This window comes from Sturnira hondurensis, unplaced genomic scaffold (genome assembly GCF_014824575.4).
Source record: "Sturnira hondurensis isolate 20B ecotype Veracruz unplaced genomic scaffold, ASM1482457v3 Scaffold0008992, whole genome shotgun sequence".
In the NCBI taxonomy this organism is placed as follows: Eukaryota; Metazoa; Chordata; class Mammalia; order Chiroptera; family Phyllostomidae; genus Sturnira; species Sturnira hondurensis.
In genome coordinates this window covers 4094065-4108877 of record NW_028081623.1, presented here as the reverse complement: position 1 = coordinate 4108877, position 14813 = coordinate 4094065, and the positions used below count along the sequence as shown (strand labels likewise).

At 38.0% G+C, this 14813-nt stretch overlaps 1 long non-coding RNA gene across 1 annotated transcript in view; it reads left to right on the top strand.

Moving 5' to 3' along the window:
- The window catches only part of LOC118994010 (uncharacterized), a 62256-nt gene that overhangs the window by 28558 nt on the left and 18885 nt on the right, over positions 1-14813 (top strand). Inside the window, exon 4 of the long non-coding RNA XR_005067979.1 lies at positions 12291-12411. This is a non-coding gene — a long non-coding RNA (uncharacterized LOC118994010). The remainder of the gene's footprint in view (positions 1-12290; positions 12412-14813) is intronic.

Sequence of the window (14813 nt, the reverse complement as noted above, 5' to 3'; positions counted from 1 at the left end):
CCTCCCAGCTTATCCATATGCAAATGTGAGACCACCTGCTCCTACCTGTCTGGATGAATGTTTCTTCTATAACTGCTTGGTTGTTGGATTTTCATAAAGTTTGGTTTTTCTGTCAGTTCTGGTTGGTTTTTGTTTTTGTTTTTAAGTTTGTTTTTGTCCTTTTTTTGGTGGTGTGAGGAGGCACAGTGTATTTACCTATGCCTCCATCTTGGCTGGAAGTCCTTCTCTTCTCTACTTTATAGTCATGTGACTTCAGACAGGTTACTTAAAGAATGCCTCAGGTTCCTTATTAGTAAAATGCAGATAATAATATTACCTACTTCTTAGGATTATCATTATAATTATTATTATTGCTGATGTACATGAAATTGAATTTACCATGTGAGGTTAAACTTGTTTGCCATCTTTGTTACAGTTTAAAATCTAATCTAATAGATGTAAGTCTACTTGATTAGAGAAACAAACTTCAAAATTTGTTTTATATCAAACAATCAACTTTAACATCCTTGCTCTGCTAGTACTTTCCCTATCTAGTGTGTGATTGAAAAATAATTTTTTTATATTTGATAAGATGAGAATCAGTGGCCATCCACTTTGGTTCTATTGGATTAACCTTGTAAATTTAGAGTTTTTGTTTACTAGATATATTTTGAACCCAAGCTTGGTAATTGCCTTGATCTGTGTTTCTACATCTTTTCTACAGCATAATTTAGCTTTTTTAATATACTTGTTTTAATTTTAATTTTTATTTATATTATTACAGATATTCCATTTATTCTCCCATCACTTCCCTCCACCCAGCCTGCCTGCCACTTCCATAGTGAGTCCCCACACCACTGCCTGTGTCCATGGGTCTTTCATGAATGTTTTTTGACTAATGCCTTTACCTTCTTTCAATAAGTTCTCACCTCCACTATCCCCTCTTACACTATTACTCTATTCCGTGATTCCATGCCTCTGGTTCTATTTTGCTCATTGTTTCATTTTGTTCATTAGATTCCTCTTATAAGTGAGATCACATGATATTTGTCTTTCACTGATTGACTTACTTCACTTAGCATAATAGTCTCCATTTCCATTTATGCTGTAGCAAAAGGCATAAATTCCTTCTTTTTTCTATTGTGTAGTATTCCATTGTGTAAATGCACCACAGCCTTAAAAATATTTTATTTATTTATTTTTACCTTTAAAATTTATTTATTTAAATATATTTTATTGATTATGTCATTACAGTTGTCCCATTTCCCCCTTTCATTCCCCTCCCCCCTGCACACCCCCTCCGCCCACATTCTCCCCCTTTAGTTCATGTCCATGTGTCATAAGTTCTTTAGCTTCTACATTTCCCACACTACTCTTGCTCTCCACCTATTTTCTCCCCACCGTCTATGCTGCTTATTCTTTGTACCTTCTCCCCCCTCCTCCTCCCACTCCTCTGTTGCTAACTCTCCACATAATCTCCATTTCCATGGCTCCGGTCCTGTTTTAGCTGTCTGCTTAGTTTGCTTTTGTGTTAGGTGTGGTTGTTAATAACTGAGAGTTTGCTGTCCTTTCACTGTTCATATTTTTGTCTTCTTTTTCTTAGATAAGTCCCTTTAACATTTCATATATTAAGGGCTTGGTGATGATGAACTCCTTGAACTTGACCTTATCTGAGAAGCGTTTTATCTGCCCTTCCATTCTAAATGAAAGCTTTTCTGGATAGAGCTATCTTGGATGGAGGTCCTTGCTTCTCATGACTTGGAATACTTCTTTCTAGGCCCTTCTTGCCTATAAGGTCTCTTTTGAGAAATCAGCTGATAGTCTGATGGGAACACCTTTGTAGGTGACTGTCCCCTTATCTCTTGCTGCTTCTAGGATTCTCTCCTTCATTTTAATCTTGGCTAATGTAATTATGATGTGCCTTGGTGTGTTCCTTCTTGGGTCCAACCTCTTTGGGACTCTCTGAACTTCCTGGATTTTCTGGAAGTCTATTTCCTTTGCCAGACTGAGGAAGGTCTCCCTTATTATTTGTTCAAATATATTTTCCACTCATGGCTGTTTCTTTTCCCCTTCTGGTACCCCTATAACTCGGATGTTGGAATGTTTAAAATTGTCCTGGAGGTTCCTAAGCCTCTCCTCATTTTATTGTTTCTTCAACCTTTTCTGTTTGGTTGTTTCTTTCTTCCTTCTGGTCCACTCCATTGATTTGAGTCCCAGTTTTCATTCCATCACTATTGGATCCCTGTGCATTTTCCTTCATTTCACTTAGTGTAGTCTTCATTTTTTCATGTAATTTGCGACCAGAATCAATCAGTTCTGTGAGCACCCTGATCAGCAGTGTTTTGAACTGTGCATCTGATAGGTTGGTTATCTATTGGTCACTTAACAGTGTTGGCACTAGGGCTTTGATTTATTCTTCTGAGCCATTTTTGGTCAGGTTGTGCCTGTTGAGGGGCGGTGTCTTAGGTGTTCACCAGGGCAGGGCAAACCATGTTGATGGGTTGTGATGCTGTATGTGGGGGCGGGGTCAGAGAGGGAGCAATGGTGTGTGTTCTGAGCTCTCTTGGATTTTGGTCCCCTCTGCTGCTTCCTACAAGCAGATTGTGCCCTTCTGGTGCTGGTTCCTGGCGGGGGTGGGCTTGTGTACGTTCTAGGACCTTTTCAGTCTCTCCAAAGAACTCCTATGAGGCTGGCGGCCACTCCTGGCACCTCAACCCCCACAAGTTTTTTTAATAAAAAAAGACTTGCTTTTAGGCTTTATTTTCTGTCACTGAGGCCGTGGTTTGCGTGGTTTGTCTCACTGCCCATTTTTTGCTTGGTTTATCTGCGCACAAATGTGTGTCCATGGTCAGCCAATTACCTTGCACGCTTTACTGGGTTTGCTCAATTCTTCCCTGAGCCTGGGTCTGCCAACCACCGCCTTTTCCTGCCAGGACCCCTCTCTGCTGGCTGCTGACTCCATCCCTTTTACCATTCTGGATGAATAGTTTGTTGATGTTGGACTCTGGTACAGTTCAATTTTCTGTCTTAATTGTACTTTTGTTTCTAAATCTTTGTTGTCCTTAAATTTGGTTGTGCAAGGAGGTACACTGTTTCCACCTATGCCTCCATCTTCGCTAGAAGTCCTATTTTTTAATAATTATTTTATTGTTGTTCAACTACAGGTGTCTGCATTTCCCCCAACCACTCCCCACCTCCCTCCCTAGCTTCCATCCTTCCCCTTGGTTTTGTTCCTGTGTCCTTTATAGTAGTTCATGAAAACCCTTCCCTTCATTATCCCCTCCAACCTCCCCTCTGTTTACTGTCAAATTGTTCTTAATTTCTATGTCTCTGCTTATATTTTTTTTTGCTTTTTTCTTTTGATGATGATTTCAGTTAAAGATGAGATTATATGGTATTTGTCCCTTACCGCCTGGCTTATTTCGCTTAGCATGATGCTCTCCAGTTCCGTCCATGCTGTTGCAAAGAGTAGGAGCTCCTTCTTTCTCTCTGCTCCATTGTATTTCATTTTGTAAATGTACCATAGTTTGATCCATCCATTTCCTGATGAGCACTTAGGTTACTTCCAGCACTTGGCTATTGTAAATTGTGCTGCTATGAACATTGGGGTGCGTAGATTTTTTTGGATTGGTATTTCAGGGTTCTTCTGATACAATCGCAACAGTGGAATTGCTGGGTCAAAAGGCAATTCCTGAGGAAATTTAGTTTCCTGAGGAAATTCCATACTGTTTTCCACAGTGGCTGCACCAGTCTGCATTCCCACCAAGAGTGCACTAGGGTTCCTTTTTCTCCACATCCTCTCTAACACTTCCTATTTGTTGATTTGTTTATGATGTCCATTCTGACTGGTGTGAAGTGGTATCTCATTGTGGTTTGAATTTGCATCTCTCTGATGGTTAGTGATGCTGAGCATCTTTTCATATGTCTCTGGGCTCTTTGTATGTCCTCCTTGGAGAAGTGTCTGTTCAGGTCCTTTGCCCACTTTTTAATTGGATTGTTTGTCTTCCTGGAGTAGAGTTTTGTGAGTTCTTTATATATTTTGGAGATCAAACCCTTGTCTGAGGTATAATTGGCAAATGTGTTTTTTCATATAGTTGGTTCTTTTTTTCATTTTAATGCTGTTTTCATTATCTCTGCAAAAGATTTTTAATTTGATGAGGTCCCATTTGTTTATTCTCTCCTTTATGTCCCTTACTTTAGGGGATATATCAGTGAAGATGCTGCTGTGTGGAATGTCTGAGATTTTCCTGCCAATGTTCTCTAGGACTGTTCTGGTGTCACAACTTATATTTAAGTCTTTTATCCACCTTGAATTTATTTTTGTGTATGGTATAAGTTGGTGATCAAGTTTCATTTTTTTGCATGTCGCTGTCCTGATCTCCCAACACCATTTGTTGAAGAGGCTAGTTTTCCTCCATTTTGTGCTTCTGCCCACTTTGTCAAATATTAATTGACTATAGAGAGTTGGGTTTATTTCTGGGTCTCTATTGTGTTCCATTGGTCTATGTGTCTTTTCTTATGCCAGTACCAGGTTGTTTTGATTACAGCGGCCTTGTAAAACAGTTTGATTTCAGGTATTGTGATCCCTCCTACTTTGTTCTTCTTTCTCAAAATTGCTACAAGTCAGGGTCATTTATGGTTCCATATAAATTTTTGAAATGTGTGTTTTGTATCTATGAAATATGTCATTGGTACTTTAATAGGGATTGCATTGAATCTATAAATTTCTTTGGGTAGTATGGACATTGTGATGATGTTAATTCTTCCAATCCATGAGCATGCACCACAGTTTTTTGATCCACTCATCTACTGATGGGCAATTAGGCTGTTTACAAATCTTTAATATTGTAAATAACACTGCTGTGAACAAATGGGTGTATAAATTCTTTTGAATTGGTGTTTTGGGATTCTTAGGGAATATTCCCAGCAGTGGAATTACTGGGTCAAAAGGCAGTTCTATTTTTAATTTTTTGAGGAAACTCCATACTGTTTTCCTCAGTGGCTGCAGTAGTCTGCCTTTCCACCAATAGTGCACTAGGGTTCCCCTTTCTTTATAACCTCACCAGCACTTGATGTTTGTTGATTTATTAATGATATCCATTTTGGAAGGTGTGAGATGATACTGATTGTGGTTTTCATTTGGATCTCCCTACTGGCTAGCTATGTTCGGCATCTTTTCATATGTCTATGGTCATCTGTATGTCCTCCTTGGAGAAGTTTATTTTGAGGCGCTTTGCCCCTTTTTTAAATTGGATTGCATATCTTCCTGGTGTTGTGTGAGTTTTTTACATGTTTTGGAGGTTAAACTCTTTTCTGACATATCATTGGCAAATATGTTCTTCTATACATTCAGTTCATTTTCATTTTGATGATGGTTTCTTTATCCACACAGAAGCTTTTTAATTTGATGTAGTCCCATTTGTTAATTTTTTATTTTGTTTTCCTTTCCCTAGGAGATATAGTGGAAAAAATATTGCTATGTGAGATCTGAAAATTTCCTGCCTATTTTTTACAGTATGATTTATGGTGTTCCAACTTATATTTAAGTCTTTTATTTATTTTGAGTTTATTCTGGTGAGTGGTGTAAATTCATGGTCTAGTTACACATTTTTTGCTTGTACCAGTCTAGTTCTCCCAATACCATTTATTGAAGACACTGTTTTTATTTCATTGTATGCTCATGTCCCCTTCATCAAATGTTAATTGACCACAAATACATGAGTTTATTTCTGACCTCTCTATTCTGTTCTGTTTATCTATGTGTTTGTTTTTATGCCAGTACCAGACTGTTTTGATTATAATAGTCTTGTAGTGTAGTTTGATATTAGATATTGTGATCCTGCCAACTTTGTTCTTCTTTTTGGTTCCATATACATTTTTGCAATATTTGTTCTGGATATGTGAAGTATGCCATTGGTATTTTAATTAGAATTGTGTTGAATCTATAGATTGCTTGGGGTAGATTGCTATGGACATTTGAATGGTGTTATTCTTCCAATTCATGAACATGGTATATGCTTCCTTATATTTGTATGTTCCTTAATTTCTTTCTTCAGTGTTCTATAGTTTTCCAAGTGCAGCTGTTTTACCTCCTTGGTTAAATTTATTTCTAGGTACTGTTTTTTGGGGGTTGCTATAGTAAACAGGATTTTCAAGTTAGTTTCTTCTGTTGTTAGTGCATTATTGGTCTACAAAAATGCCACCGATTTTTGAATATTGACTTTGTATGCCATCACTTTGCCGAATTCACTTATTAGGTTTAGTAGTTTTTTAGTGGAGACTATAGGGTTTTCTATGTACACTATTGTGTCCTCTGCGAGTAATGACAGTTTTGCTTCCTCCTTTCCAATTTGTATACCTTCTATTTCTCCTTCTTGTCTGATCTCTGTGTCTAGTACTTCCAGTACTATATTGAATACAAGTGGTGAAAGCAGAGAGCCTTGTCTTGTTCCTGATCTTAAGGGAAATTATTTTAGTTTTTATCCATTGAGTATGATGTTGGTAGTAGATCTTTTGTATATGGCTTTTATTATGTTGAGGTATGCTCCCTCTATTACTACCTTGCTGCATGTTTTATCAGAAATAGGTGCTGGCTTTTATCAAATACTTTTGCTGCATCTGTTGATATGATCCTGTGATTTTTGTCTTTCATTTTATTTGATGTATCATATCTATTGGTTTGAGAATATTGTACCATCTTTGCATCCTTGGGATAAATCCCACTTGATCATGGCGTATGATCTTTTAAATGTATTTTTGGATCTGGTTTGCAAGTATTTTGTTGAGGATTTTAGTGTCTATGTTCATCAGCAATATTGGCCTGTAATTTTCTTTCTTTGCTGTGTCTTTACCTGGTTTTGGGATTAGAATAATACCTGCCTCATCAAAAGAGTTCGGGAGTCTTCCCTTTTAACTTTTTTGGAATAGTTTGAGAAGGATAGGTGTTAGTTATTTTTTGAGTGTTCAGTAAAATTTGCCTGTGAAATCATCTGGTCCTGGGCTTTTGTGTGCCTGGAATTTTTTATTACTGCTTCAATTTTGCTAGTTATTATCAGTGTATTCATGGTTTCTGCTTCTTCTTGATTAGATTTAGAAGATTGCATGTTTCTAGAAATTTATCTAGTACCCAGGTTGACCAATTTTTTGGCCTATAGTTGTTCATAGTAATTCCTTATAATTCTTTATTTCTGTGTGTCAGTTTTTACTTCTCTTTTACTTCTGATTTTATTTATTTGAGTCCTCTCTGGTTTTTTTTCGATGAATCTGGTTAATGGTTTGTCAGTTTTGTTTATCATTTCAAAGTACTAGCTCCTGGATTCATTGATAATTTGAATTATTTTGTTAGTCTCTGTGTCATTTAATCCTGCTCTGATCTTGATTATTTTCTCCCTTCTCTCTCTCTGGGCTTTTTTTTTTCTAGTTCTTTTAGATGTAGTGTTAGGTTGTTTATTTGCGGTTTTTCTCTCTTCTTTAGATAGGTCTGTATTACTATGAACTTCCCTCTCAGGACTGCCTTTGTTGTCCCGTAGGTTGTGGGTTTTTGTGTGTTCATTTTAATTTGTTTTCAGATACTTTTTGATGTCTTCCTTGATCATTGTTTATCCATTCATTATTTAATAACATGTTATTCAGTCTCCATGTATTTGTATGTTTTGGAGTTTTTTCCTTGAGTCTGGTTTCTAGTTTTAAGTCATTGTGATTCGAGAAGATCCTTGATATCACTTCAATTTTCTTGAATTTGTTAAGGATTTTAAAAATTTTTTATTTATTTATTTTTAGAGAGAGCAGAAGGGAAGGAAAAAGAGTAGGAGAGAAACATTAATGTGTGGTTGCCTGTCATGTATCTTCTACTGGGGACCCGGCCCGCAACCCAGGTGTGTGCCCTGACTGGTAATTGAACTAGCGACCCTTTGCTTCACAGGCTTGTGCTCAATCCACTGAGCTACACCAGCTAGGGCAAGGCTTGTTTTGTATCCTACCATGTGGTCTGTCTTTGAAAATGTTCCACGTGCATTTGAGAAGAGTGTATATTTTGTTTTTTTCTGGGTGAAATGTTCTGTAAATATGAATTAAGTCCATTTCATTTAGAGTGTTGTTCAATGCTGCAGTCTTCTCGTTGATTTATTTTATTTTGAAGATCTATCCATTGTTGACAGTAGAATGTTAAAATCCCCATCAATGACTGTATTTGCTGCCTATCTTTTCCTTAAAGCTCTCCAAGATTTTCTTTTTATATTTAGGTGTACTTTCTTTGGGTACATATGTATTTATAAGAGTTATAGCCTCTTGTTGGACTACACTCTTAAATATTATGTGGTAACTTTTTTTGTCATCATCACTTTTGTTTTGAAGTCTACTTTGTCTGATTGTGAACATTGCTGTCCTGGATTTTTTTCTTGTACATTTGCATGGAATTTTTATTTCTCATCTCTTTACTTTCAGTCTGTGTAGTGGGTCCCAGTCTGTGTGTGTCAGTAAATGTCCCAAGTCACGAAGGATCTTCCTCTACCTTGAGAGGGCTTCTAGGTGTGGTTTGGATCCTCAGTGGAGGCACAAACAGGAGGCAACCTATCAATGTTTCCCTCTTACACTGATGGTTTTCTCTTTCTGTTCAATCACTGGAATATATCCTGTATGCATCATCATCTTTCAAGTCTCATATCATCCTGATGGGTGGGGGAATGGACTTAATAGTCCATCAGCAAAATGATAACATGAGACTATGGCAGAGCACTTGACCTGCTTCTTCCAGTGAATTGTAGCTGTGGGCCCCTGCTGCTGTGCTCCTTCCATGGACTCCACAGCCAGTGTAGCCCTGGAACCTCTCACCACCCTGGTGCTCTCTGCTCCTTGGTAGACCCTTAGCCTACTTAGTCAGACTCTGTCTGGCTTGTTGTTCCAGCAGTGCCTGGGGTGGGGGAGGTGAGAGCCCTGTGTCTGTCAAGTAACTACAGTCCCTGGACCCTGGTTCCTGACAGAGGGATGCATGGCCCCACATGGCATGGAGGGGTGCAATAGCACTGTGGACTTCTTTCCAAGTAGAGTTTTGTAAATTTTACCAAATTGCTTGACTTCCAGACCTGTATAACCAGAAACACCAGACCAGTCAGCAGTGGTGGTGACTGTTCCAGGAAAGCCCAGATTGCCTACCTCCAAATGCCAGTGCAGACAGATAGATACTTGCACACTCCTAGGTTTTTTTTTTTCAGGTGAAACTTTGTTTGACATTTTAAAAGTTAATTAATTAATTAATTTTAAATATTTTATTTATTTTTAGACAGAGGGGAACGGAGGGAGAAATAGAAAGAGAGAAACATCAATGTGTGGTTGCCTCTCATGCATCATGTATTGGGGATCTGGCCCACAACCCAGGCATGTGCCCTGACTGGTAATCGAACCAGCGACCCTTTGGTTTGCAGGTCAGTGCTCAGTCCACTAAGCCACACCATCCAGGGCTGTATGATTTTTCTAAATTTTTCTTTAATATTGTATTCCTGCCCTGTTTTTCTGCAGTGGTTACTCTCACCTTGACCCTACTCCCATTGTCTTTATTCTCAGGCCCTTCCTTTTATCTTCTCAGTAGTTATTATTATTGTTGTTATTAATCTAAGAGCATTTTCTTTCCTTAATTCTTCTCTTTCTGTTTTGTTTCTCAGTTTCATCTTCAGTGTTCACAGTTCTACTTCTGTGCTTGTATTTCAGGGTATTCTGATATTTTATCTTGAATAGTAAAGGTTTCAGATTTGATTGAAGAACTAATTTATAGTTTCAGTTGGAGTTATTAGTGGGGCAGTGTTAGGTGGTAATCATAGTTCTTATTACTAAGGCATTTGAGTATTCTAGGCCTACATGTATAATTCTGATCAAAATAAATTCTGATCAAAATAAATAATTGCTGAGACTTCCTTTTCATTCTTCTTGGATCTTGCCTGTGGGGGTGACTTTTCCTGCAAGTCCCCCCATCCGCCACGGATGAAAGTAAACAAGACATGATCTGCTTAGGGGGAGAGGTGGCCAGTTTCTCAGAGGAAACAAAGGCCTTGAGCCCCTTTCTCCAGGGGCTGTTTTTGAGTTGTAATACACAAGAATACAAGGTGGCAAGGATCAAACAGTAGATAACATTTCAAAGAAATCTGAGGGCTTAGTCTGAATCAGAGTCTGTCCGGAAGGGACTTTTGCAGAAACTTTTAGGGTTTCCTGCTCAGACCCTTAACTTATGAATGAAAGCACTCTTAGCAGAGCAGATTTCACAGGTTTTTCAGGAATTCTTTGTGATGTCAAATTTTACCTGGACATGCTCTGGCAAGGCAAGGAGCTGCACCCCTCCCCATCAGGTATTCAGGCTTGAGGGGATTCGAGCCAGGAAGTGCTTCTCCCAGAGGACACGGGGACTTGGGCTATGACACATAGCCAGGGGGCAAGGGTCTGTTGCTCACTCTTTGTTGCAGCACCCCTGAGACCTTCCCTGATGGCTTCCCAAATCATCGAGTCTGGCTTAGGTTGCCCCCTGCTGTGAGGGGTCTTAACCGTCATGGACTTCCGACCACGCTTTGGGGGCAGGGAGGAAACTGAGGGAGCATTTGCTACCAGAGACAAGCTTTGTCTCCTGTGGCTCACATTCCAGAGGTCACTTGCTCATTCTTAGCCACAGGGAGTAGAGTTACAATTCCTGAAACTAGTCAGAGCGTTTCATAATACCTTGTCTTCCAAATCACTGATCTAATCCTCTCCTTCATCTCACCCTGTGTGTATTCTTTCCAGTTCATTATTTATTTCAAATCTTGCATGATTTATTTTTGAGTGGTCCTTTTTTAATGGTTTCTATGTCTTTTTTCATGCTGTTGAGTATCCTAATCATTACTCTGAACTCTGTATTCAAAAATTGCTTGCCTACTTTTTATCTAGTTCTTCTTGTTTAGAATTCTCTTGTTTTTCCATTGGGGGCTGTTTCTTTGTTTTCACATTTTAGTTGCCCTTTTGTGTTTGTTTCTATTTATTAGGTAGTCCTGCAAAGACTGTGATTCAGACATATGTCAAATACTGCCTGTGACTGGCCCTGGGCAACCAGTTTGAGCTTTCAGTGATCTAATGCATGTGGCTCTTTCTGCTATACCTGTTTGTGTGCAGAAAGAACTAGACTGTGTACCAAGGCCAGCTTTAATTAGCACTGAGCCCAGGGGAGGATTAGCTAAAGTATCAGATTTTCCAGAGATTTTCCTCTGCCTGCAGTCCTTCTGTTAGACTTAAAGAGTGAAAGTCTTCAGATGTACTTCTTTAGCAGGACTTTAGTGCCACAGGGTGGAGCAGAGTAATTTCTGTGGGTGGGGCTGTTGCTCTTCTCTGGCAGATGTCCCTTGGAGGGGAGTGCTTTGTCTGAGAAAAATGGCTCCTGCAGTATGGGGAATGACTCAGCACAGGGATCTTAGTGGCTGTTCCTTCAGTTCTCCCCAGGGCCACCAGCCCCACACTCTTCTCATATGTCTTTACCACACTTTGCCCTCTCTCTGATGGAGCCTAGGGTGAATGTCTAAAAATGGAATTTTGTTGGTCCTTTAAGAGGCTCTGTAATAAACATCTTCACCTGTTTATTTCTCATGGGCAGAGACCGGGCTGCTTTTCACAGCCATAAATTATTTTGGTTCTCTCACTAGTTCTGGTGCTGTAGGCTGGGGGACCCAGCTGGAGTTTTAGACCACACCCTTTTCAGGGGGAACCTCTTGGCTGATGGAATATCCATCAGGACTATGGCTGCCACCCATGGGAGCCTAGCCAGCTCTCTTGCACCTCCTCTACACTCCCTACTAGTCACATTTTGGTGTTGTGGCTTGTTTGGTCTGTCTGTGGTCATAAGGATTTTCTCCAGCTAGTGTTCAGTTGGTTATTCAGCATGAGCTTTCTATAATTTAGTTGTAATTATAGTTTGGTCTCTAGGAGGAGGTTAGTGTTGCTTCCACTTACTCCTCTGCCACCTTGGGTCTCATCTCTAATTTTTCTATCTAAAGTTCTGAAAAATGTATTTGGACCATGTAGCCCAGATAGTTTTTATATTTAACATAAGCAGAATCCATTTAATATCATAGTATCTACTGAAAATTTTAATAGCCATTATTGGCAATAATACTTCTAGCAGTTGAGCAGATTCTTATGTTGATCTAACTCTAATTTGTAATTCTACTTTTTATGTGATTTTCAGTACTATTACAAGATGAGGATCAATTTTGTTTACTGAAATGAAAATTTAAAATGTGGAGACTTATTGAATGTTTAGAAGTTTTTAAAGAAGCCTTATTCATATTCAACTCTTCCTTCAGCTTGCAGCTGTTTGTGATGTATTCGTGGAAAACTGTGTCCCTGGCAAATTGTCTGCAATGGGCTTTGGATACGAAGATATAGACAAGATTGCTCCTCGTATCATCTATTGTTCCATCACAGGTATTTCAGTACCAGACCTTTGTCACTGAATAGATTTTCAAGTATCTGTGTTTCTTTGTTTCTATAAGAACCCTCTTACTAGTGCTTGTTTTCTTGAAGCAGTTTTGCTCTTCTTTCCCTCCTAGACATTTTAGGTTGCTGAAAATTAACCTTTAAACAACATTAACCTGAAAAAACATTTTTCATGTGTTATTGGGAATTTATATTTCTGTGAATTATCTGTATAATTTTTGCTAATTTTTCTATATGTTATTTATCAGTCATTTCTTTTTCTTTTTTCTTATTTTTAAATTGTTGTTTAAGTACAGTTGTCTCCATTTTCTCCTGTACAGTTAGTTTCTCCAGTGAAACTGTCTGGTCCAGGGCTTTTGTGTGTTGGGAGTTTTTTTATTACTGCTTCAATTTCATGGGCAGTTAGTGGTCTGTTCAGGCTTTCTGCTCCTTCATTCATTTTTGGAATATTATATTTTTCTAGCTATTTGTCCATTTTGCCTAGGTTTTCAAATTTCTTGGCATATAGTTCTTTGTAGTAATTTCTTTTTTTCTATCTCATTTCATTTATTTATTTATTTTTTAAAAAGTTATTTAATTATTGTTCAAGTACAGTTTTCTGTCTTTTACTTCCATCCCAGCCCCTCCCCACCCCCGAGTGCTCCCCACCTCCCTCCCATTTCCACCCCCCGTAGTTTTTGTCCATGTGTCCTTTATACTTCTTCCTGTAAATCCTTCCCTTTTTCCCCTGAAATTCCTTACCCTGCCCTGTCTGGTCCCTGTCAGCCTGTTCTTTTTGTAGTAATTTCTTACAATTCTTTGTATTTCTGTGGTATCAGTTGTAATCTTTCCTCTTTCATTTCTGATTGTGTTTATTTGGGTTTTTTTCTTTTTTCTTGATGAGTATGCTTAAAGGCTTGTTGATTTTGCTTATCTTTCAGAGAACCAGCTCCTGGGTTTATTGATTGTTAGAATTGTGTTTTTGGTCTCTATCTTTTTTAATTGTCTTCTGATCTTGGTTATTTCCTTTCTTTGTTGTTCCTCGAGTTCTTGTAGGTGTAGGGTTAGGGTGATTATTTGAAATGTTTCTGTTGCTTTTGGTAGGCCTGAACTTCCCTCTGAGGACTGCCTTCACTGTGTCCCATAAGTTTCAAATTGTTGTGAGTTCATTTTCATTTGTTTACAGAAACTTTTTGATTTCTTCCTTAATCTGATTCTTGACCCTTTCATTGTTTAATAGCATGGTATTCAGTCTCCATGAATTTGAGTGTTTTTGAGTTTTTTTCCTTTAGGTTGGTTTCTAGTTTCAGTCCCTTGTGGTTAGAGAAAATGCTTAATATGATTTCAGTTTTCTTGAATATGTTGAGCCTTGTTTTGTGTCCTGTAATGTGGTCTATCTTTGAAAATATTGCATGTGCATTTGAAAAGAATGTATATTTTGCTTCTTTGAAATGAAGGCTTCTATATATATCAGTTAAGTCCATTTAACTGATTTAGGACATTATTCAATGCTGCAATATCTTTGTTGATATTTTGCTTGGAAGATTTATCCATTTTTGACAGTGGGGGGTTAAAATTTCTACTATAATTGTGTTGCTGTCAATATCTTTCTTGAAATCCTCCAAGATTTTCTTTATGTATTTGGGTGCTCGTGTGTCGGGTGCATACATATTTACAATATTTACCATATTTTTTTACCATAAGATGCACTTAGGTTTTAGAGGAGGAAAATAGGAAAAATTTTTTGAAACAAAAAATATGGTATAATATTTAATAATATAAATAATACAATATTTCACCAATTTAAATATAAACAGAACTCAACAGCAGCATTAACAACCATTATTTCTCCCGAATTTCTGTGTGTGGGGGGTGGAGGCAAAGCGTCTTATAGTCTGAAAAAATATGATATGTTTTCTTGATGTATTCTTCCTTTGAGAATTATGAAGTGACCTTCTGGATCTCTTGCTGTTGCCCTTGTTTTGAAGTCTGTTTTGTCTGATATGATGTTTTTTTTTTTCTTGTCAATTTGTTTGGAATATTTATTTCTAGCCCTTTACTTTCAGTCTGTGTAGGTCTTTTGTTCTGAAGTGGGTGTCTTGTAGGCAGCATGTGGGTGGGTCATGATTTCTATTTATTCAGTTATTCTATATTTTTTGATTGGAGTATTTAATCTGTTTATGTTTAAGGTAATTATTGAAAGGTACTTATTCTTCCCATTTTTTCATACCTGTGTTCCTCTCTCTCTCTCTCTTGTTTTTCCTTTTCTTAAAGTAGACCCTTCATTATCTCTTACATGGCCTATTCAGAGAGGTGTATTCTTTTAGGCTTTTTTGTCTGGGAAACACCTTATTTGGTCTTCCATTTTAATTGAGAGCCTTGTAGGCCTTTGTTTTTCATTACTTGGAATA